Source organism: Pocillopora verrucosa, chromosome 13, assembly GCF_036669915.1.
Source record: "Pocillopora verrucosa isolate sample1 chromosome 13, ASM3666991v2, whole genome shotgun sequence".
Taxonomy (NCBI): Eukaryota; Metazoa; Cnidaria; class Anthozoa; order Scleractinia; family Pocilloporidae; genus Pocillopora; species Pocillopora verrucosa.
The window spans coordinates 14,801,332-14,809,750 of record NC_089324.1 but is presented as its reverse complement, the minus strand read 5'-3'; the positions used below and the strand labels follow the sequence as shown (position 1 = coordinate 14,809,750).

The following is an 8,419-nucleotide window of genomic DNA, read 5'->3' as shown; positions in this document are numbered from 1 at the left end:
ATTGAAGGCGTTTAACGACCAAAATCTCTTATAATAATTCGTCACAGGCATTCATCATAATTTGGAGCCTAACTTTCAAATGTCATAGCCCCTTTTGGCTAAAATAGAACTCAGAAGAATCTGCTTCAATAATTGATATCATTTCATTTCTCAAATAACTTCTCGAATTTAGTTCAACAACCACGGAGCCTAAATGTTAAATGTCTTAGCCTGCGAGGCTAAAATCAAATTCAAAGAGGTTGGTCCAACTTCATAACTCGTTTTTATTTTCGAATTTGATATAAGAAACTTGGAGCCTAATTTGCGGCCGAGATCAACCAGTATTTTTTTCTAACAATTGATACTGTCGTATTTTTTAAAAAATATTCCGCGAGTTAATTGTGAAATGTCCTAGCTCTTGTGGCTACAACCAAATTCAAAGAGTATACTCCAATAGTTCATTTTTTTCTTTCAAATTTAGTCAAAACAGAAATTTTATGATGAAGGAATTGGCTCAAAGTCGATTTTTTTTTCCGGTGCTTTTCCCACCTGTGTTGCATTCGAAACTGACAGCCTTAAAGATCTTTTACTCCGAAGAAAAAAACATCAGGGCAAGCAAAAATGTGAATAGAATTACAACCAAATTTTTAACTGAAATCGTCCACAATTTTGGAAGAAAATCAAACATTTCTGAGCGGACGCTCCATAGCTTGCCATGATGCTTTTCCGTAAGGAACTTCCACTTATTGTCTCGTGCAAAGAGTTGAAGTCTGAAACAAAACAGGTTTGGAGGAAATTGTTAGGTCAGAGTTTCTTTTGAACGAAAAAAAATACCCAGACTGAAATAGAATTGACGATAGCTCTCCAATTCTTTTTGCACGAGACACTGTTTAGTAATTTTTGGCGGTAATTTTTAAAGGAAGCCTTGTTAAAATTTTTGCCGAAAAAGTTGCCAGGGGAAACTCTGTGCAAATTGGTCCAAATTTTCCCGCCAAAAGTCTTAGTATATAAACAAAAAAAATTTCTTAATAATTTAATTGAAAAATACTCAGTTAATTAACTTGTGATAAAGAGAATTTAAAACATTTTATTGAATACAAAACGTTGGTGGTTTATTGGAAAAAAACAATAAAAGATACCAAGCTGAGCACTTTACTTTATTGACTTTAATAATACAAGAAGACAACAAATAAAATATATTCATTTCATTGGCAATGTAGATAGTACATAACTTGATTTAAAAAAAAAAAAAAATGGCGCATGCGTATTTTAAGCGCCCGTATTTTTTCTAAGACTTTTGGCGGGAAAATTCGCCACATTTGAACAGATGTTACTTACAGAATAAATAATGAAAAATTGACGCATGCGTACTTAAAGCGCCCGTATTTTTTTTCGGCGGGAAAATTTTCTATCTTAAACAGCCCTTAATGTTGTTGAACCGGCAAAAAAAAGTTACAACTCTCCAGTCCTCGACTTTGAGACTTAAGTATCTTAGCTCCGACTCAAAATATTTTTGAAAGAAATGCGCTACCTCCTTTTTTTAAATCGTGTATTTCACTCGGATCATAGCCTTTCTTGTGTGATTCTTGCTTGAAGCATTAAAGATATTCGCCTGTCAGTCTGTGAAGAAAAAACAATACACCATAAATTAACAAATGCTCTAGAATAAATCATGTTTTATCAAGCGATTGTAGTGCAGTGTTGTTTCAGAAACAAGTATTTTGTAATGTTGAGCAAGAAAAGGCATTTAGGTATTTTAGGTGACTACACCGCACAATTTATGAACGTGTACTAAGAGTAACTTGGATTTAACGATAAATTCAAACCGATCGCTGTTGAACATTCTGGTAAAGTAGAGGAATTTTGTTGTGGTCATTCGAAATGGCTTCAAGTTGGACTTAAAGAAGCTTTTACCCTGCTTGTTTTCAGGGATTAAACCAGTTCATTTATCAGTCAAGCAAAGACAAGCTGTGTCACTCATCCTTCTGATCACGAAGGAATTCACCAACAACTAAATATTGCATAAATTTAGTTTCTACATTTGCAAAGTCCTTATCAAGACGAAATACAGTTCTTTTGTTCAAATTTTCCACGAGAAATCCAAAAAAGTAATATTTTTGCAAGCTCTCGTTCGCGCCGAATCCTACTCGAACCAAACATAGAAATAGGAAGATAAGGGAAGTGGAAATACCTGCAAGTCAGTGACTAGTTACGACGAAAAAGCCACAAAAAAATAAAAGTATCTGAGTATCATTTATTGAGTTTATTTTATTGAATATTTTTGCAAGCTCTCGTTCGCACCGAATCCTACTTGAATCAAGCATAGAAATGTGAATAAAAATAAAAATTTAATATGACTGAGCGGTGTTTTTAACCAGGGAAAGCCGTTAAATTGCTTATTTGACAAATTTTATTTTTGAAATTATTCTTCGATAAATAGCTTTATTAAAATGTATAAAATCAATCTATGTATTTATTCAATAAATCATTTCCCAGAGAACATCTTTGAATTCATAAAATTCCTTCCATTGTCAAGCAACGCCATTTGATTTCGTGTTACCGGAATTTGGATTAAGGTGGCACTAAATACTTTAAAGCTTCTGTACTTTGGTGAAAATGTACAAATAACGACGCAAATCGGATTCAAAACTTTGTCTGCATTGTTTTAATTATTCTATCGAAACATTTTTCGAGATGCTTTTTATTGGGATATAATATCTTTAAGCCAACAAATTGCACCGATATCTAACACAGGAATAGAATGAAAAGTACGCAATGAAGTTAACTAACTTGTAAAACTAGTTCCTAAACCAATTTGTTCTCTGGAGGAGAATCTTTAATTCTATTAGCGAATGATACTTTTCTTTTTCGCTTTCTTCACCAAAAGAGCTGACTAAGTTACCAGTGTCTCCTTTTAAAAAATTAAAAACCAACTGATATTTAAGAATGAAACGGCGAGAAAAGTACATTTTGGAGCATGCTATTTCAATTTGCTTTTAACTTCAAGAGCTTACAGATTTGATATAGTTAGGCTCTATAAGATGTTTCTAGGATCAAGTCAAAAAAGTTTTTTACCATTTCATGATAAACTATACAAGCACTTTGAGATACAAAGATCAAGTTTTGGAGCACACTATTCTAATCTGGTTTATATCTCAAGAGCTCAGACACTATTAACGATAAGGCTCCATGAATCACGTTGAAAAATTATATATGAGTTGATGATAACCTCTAGATAAAATAAGAGAAAGTAATGTCAGTTATTTAGCAAACTCTTTCTACTGGTTTCAGCCTCTAGAGCGCAGAAATTAAAAGTGAGGTCAAGATTTTTATTGAATCACGTTGGAAAAACGAAGCCTACTGTATTATGCAGTTGATGAGAAACACTAAAGGCAGTTTGAGAGACAAAAACCAATTTTTGAGCACGCTGTTCGATTCCGTTAAATAAAGAGGGTAAGTTTCTAAAGAAACTGTAGTGCTGCTTCGGCGGGGAAGAATAACAAGATATGTTTAGTTTTCTCGACCGAGTTGATAATGTTAACTGGCCAACGTAGAGATCAAAGGTGACGTTTCGAGCGTTTGCCCTTCGTCAGAGCGAATGTTGTTTCGCAGTTGATAAAACCAAAATTATATTGTTCGATTCCGCTGTGGCCAATGGCTAGCTCAATATCTCAAATATCTTTAATGATTAGACTCGAATGTTTTTAGTGAATCTAATCACATTAAGATGAAATCATAAATCAGTTGATGATAGACCTCAGAGGCAATTTGAGGTAAAAAACAACGATTCATGAAACATGCATACTTTTCTAATTAGCCCTAAAAGCCTATACACTTAAAACAACTAAGGCCGGTACTTATACGAAGTCCAACCCAAACTGCGGTTTTACGCAAGCCGTTGACCTCATTGATTCTCTATAAGAGGGTTGATTTGATTTAATAAATGTTGAGATAAGAGGTTCGGCTAAATTGAAGATGGCTTGGAACACGGTTTTGGTAAACAACGGCTAAACTTTGTTGAAATACCGGCCCTTAGTCTCTAAAATTTTTTTATTGAGATCACGTCAAAAAAGATCTATTCCAGTTAATGATAACTCAAGGAGCAATCTTTGAGGAAAAAAAATCAAATTTTAATTAAAGCATACTTTAATAAATTGGCTAAAGAATTTCGAGTTGGACAGTGTAAGTACTTAGGATCGAAAATTTTAATTGAATCATGTCAAAGAAAAAGTTCCATACAACTAGTGGATAAGAGCAGGAAGAACTGCTATCTACTTTTGAAATATACACTTTTAACTTGTCCTAACACTCAGGCTCCCAGGGTTTGGCCGTTTAAATTGAAAAAAAAAGATTCATTTTTGTTAGAAACTATAAGATTATTAAACTCATTAGAGATCTCAAAAAGAATTCTAGAAAAAAATTAAAAAATTTGGTCAGAAGTTAGAAGTCTCGAGACTTTCAGCTTTTTAGATCGACGTCGGCTTTCACCTGAAAAAAGCATCAGCATGCGCGCCGCCATCTTGAATTACACAACAAAGATGGGGGTCCTTCATTTCAAGCACAAAATGTGGCTAAAAGATTGGTTTTCTAGCTTCCCAAACGGATCGGTTCTAAAGAAAAGACTTCAATTCACATATATTTATAGGACATACGTGAGAACTTTCGAACAGGAAGAAAAAATAGCGTCTAGGGATTTGAAGTACCTGAAACTGCCTTGCCCGAAGTTCAAACGTGGGCGAAAAATGGCAAACGCGACCTCTGGAGTCTGGTTACGCGACTCCTACACGTTTGTGGTCACACGTATTCAGAAATTAACGTGAATCTAAAACTCCCTAATAGTGCAAGAAATGAATTAAGACTTGTCAGAGATACAAAAAACGCATAACTTAGTTTAAGAAATATGAAATCCTAAGCATATTGAATTGTGTTTTGCCTCAAGCTAGAGCCGAGATATTCAGGCTTCAGGTTAACCGTAATTTGTTAAAGGATAAACTCTTCCTCTAACATTTTTTAACTCTAACATATTTTATGACCATCATCGTGGAATATTATGCAACAGCAACAGGATGTCCTGTAAAAAAAATTCCCCGGTCTGTCATCTGTTGCATGTGGTCCGGCGGGGAATGAATAAGCTCGGCCGAATCTCTTCGACTTTTTTTATCAGTTTACTCTTGAGTAAAGATTGCCTCGCTAAAGTAAAGCATCCCGCATCAAAAAAAAATTCAATCTGCTAATCGTGGCCTTATTTGGAGGTTGAAAAAATGGTTATTCTTGTGTGAAGCCAGGTTAGATTTAAACAATCATTTTGGTGCGAACAGAACGTCATATGGAATATTTGTCAATTTCAAGGTCTTGAATGAGCCCTAAGGCAGACATGAAACGCGCTAGGCCAGTGACTTGTACCTTGAATTGTAAAATGCCGGCATTTTGCAAATAGTTAATCTCTGAAAAAAGCCTAGGGAAAGTTGTATGATCGATGTTCTTCTTTCAATCATTTATTTAATCTTAGAACTTGAAGATAATTTCATAGGCATAATCGGTGCTATGGTAACTTGGTAGGGTGGGTAACTTGTTTTGACATGCACAACAATGACAAAGTAGTTTTTTGACAATAGTGAAACAGATGAAAAGTATTTATGATGAAATAAATACATCAAAAGAACGCTACTGAAAACAAATGAAAGCCACTTCAATCACAGAGAGAGGGATTAAAGAAATCAGCCGAGAGAAGGAATTGATTCATTCCTTAGTTGAATTTTTGAGTTCTCATTATTGGCTGAGTTGATGTCGAATTGGAAACATTCATTAAATCCAGTTTACATCTTTCAACGCAGTGTCGGGGACTGGGGCACACATTACGCCATTATGTCATCGTTGGCTGCGGAAATATGTCAATTAACCGGTAAGTGCACACCCAGTTAGTTATCAATCCGAAGCAGTGTGATTTAAGTTAGCCTTTGACCGTGATCGTGCGAAAAACTTGTGAAACCTGTGACTGTTCATTAAAATTACACAATCGATTCTGTGACCTTCTTGGATACTAACTCTAGCGGCCGGAGAATTCCAAAAAAGCAGACGAACAAGCCTACTGAATTAATTTGTTATAACAATAAAAGCTAGGAAATGGATGATTGATATCATTCTCATAATCATTCTCTAATCTTAGAACTTGACGATAATTTGATAGGTTTAACCATTGCTATGGTAACTTGGTTGGTCGGATGACTAGCCTCAACATGCAAAATAATGACAACTAGTGGATAAGATAATTCACGGTGGAATTAATTCATCAAATGAACACTGCTGGAAACAACCGACAGCCACGACAATCAGGAAGAGATCCTAGAAATCAGCTAAGTGAGGAAATTGATTCATTTCTCAGTTGGAATTTTTCAGTCTTCATTATTGACAGAATTCGAATTTAGTATCGAATTGAAAAAATTTGGTAAATCCAGGTTACATTTTTAAAAGCAGAAAAAAAGGCCTAGATAACTAATTTGTTATAAAAAAAAAGTAAACCATCTAACCTTGTTTGACGTTGTCAGAGTATTTCTCTCCTTCCTTGACTTTCTTGATTTGGAGGTGTTCTCACTTTCTTCTTGAAACTGTCCTATGGAGAAAAAAAACAAGACAAATATATTGTGAACACGTACATACCCGAGTGCTTTTCATACTAAGTAGTAAATGTCAACGTCTGGATCGAAAAACTTATTTACAGCCACCACATTTATAGCTGACAAATGTAATTTCCTTTAGTCATATCGAACGAAGGCATTATACAATTTCAATGTTTTAACTTACTAAGCATTACAAAAAAAATATGTTGATTGGGAATAACCCATAATCGGCGAAATTGTTGACACATTGATCTTTCTAACCCTCTATTTTTCTCTCTTTTATCTCTTTTGCTCTCGTTTAGTTAACCTATTCGCCTCCCCCTTCTCCCAAGAAAAAAAATGTATCATGACTCCATGAACTTTTAGCTACGTACAGGCAACATTGAAAGGGGGAGGGGAGGGTAGGGGAGGGGGCTCTTGCCAATGATTTAGAGTGTGGTAGAAGCAGGAATGTTATTTTATACATAAATAGAGCTCTTCAAACATGATGTGTCAACTTCTACTGACGCCAATTGTGGCTAACTTTCTGTGGGAGGGGTGGGAGGGTAAGGGAAAGGACAAGCTGCATTTAAAACATATTTAAGGTCAACGCACTGTAATCATAAAAGCTATCTGAAAAATTTGTACAGGAATAAAAAGAGAAATGAGTAAATAAGCGATAAGTACACTAACAAAATACGAATTTCTCGCGTTGCTACTCAAGCTATGTTCAAGAAGAACTGTCATGGCGGCTGTGCTATGTATATTACGACTTCTCACATTTGATTTTACACATTGATTTTACAAGGACCACAGCGAGAAAGATGAACACTATACATCCATCCAAATGTATCTTTACGTGTTACTTACCTGAACAAAAGTCGAGACGAACTGAAAAGTAAGAATCCTCGACAAAGCATCAAAACCATTTGGACCAGCTTAGGAAGCATTCGCCGACTCGGACAGAACAGGCAATATCCAATTTAATAAGGTCGAAATGACGTAAAGCTCCGTAGAAGCTCTAAAAGACGCTCAAATTTCGTGTAGTTCGTAAGCTCTTTCCACGTGCAAGACTGTACTGAGTGCAAACGTGAATACTAATTTCAGAAATGATTTGTAATTCAAATGAGACTTTCACAAAAGGAGGGTTTAAAATAATCGATAAGATTTGTTTGCTTTGTTTCATTCAATTATAAAACGAAGTAGGATCCTTGCTTTAGAACGATTTTCCACTCAGAAAATTTCAATAGAAAGCTGCAAACAGTGTTGAAAAAGTTTAGAAATATCAGCTCGAACTTAATGAATTTCACCCTAAAGTATTTTGCCTGAGCAGCATTTCTAATTACAGAAGCAATTTACCTGGGTTAACCATAACCACCCCTCCTCCTCCCCCCCGGAATATTGCTCTGTTTTTCTTCTTTTCCATGGGTATTTCGAGTAAACAAGGAGTTGCTGTTTTTTAATCTGCACAAGTGCCGACCAAACGCATTTAAGACGAAGGAGCTGTTTTATTCGGCCACTTTCGACTGGATAAATGCACATACACAATTCCAATAGCGCAGCTTTAAGTGGGCGAGTAGCGAAGCCCCACACTTGTAAAAATGGTTGTAACCCATCAAAATTTGTAACATACGACCGAAAGTACAAGGTGTTACTTTTAGTATACGCGGCCAACTGCATTGTGGACACGTCGACACCACAGGTTTCTATTTGTTCGGCGAACGTTCTAGGGCAATACGAGCGTGACACTTGCTCATAAAAACCCATCAAGCCAAGAAAATTTGGTCAATCACGCGACCGTACATTTGCACAAGTTGCTACATTAAGCACGCGCAAACAACAGA

At 35.6% G+C, this 8,419-nt stretch overlaps 1 long non-coding RNA gene across 1 annotated transcript; it reads right to left on the bottom strand.

The window, feature by feature from the left end:
• Window positions 1-1,286: 1,286 nt before the first annotated feature.
• LOC131770737 (uncharacterized) lies at window positions 1,287-7,635 on the bottom strand. Its single transcript, XR_009339131.2, has 3 exons — window positions 7,446-7,635; window positions 6,507-6,589; window positions 1,287-1,599 (listed from the first exon to the last, which is right to left on the bottom strand). It is a non-coding gene; the product is annotated as an uncharacterized lncRNA (long non-coding RNA).
• Window positions 7,636-8,419: the final 784 nt, after the last annotated feature.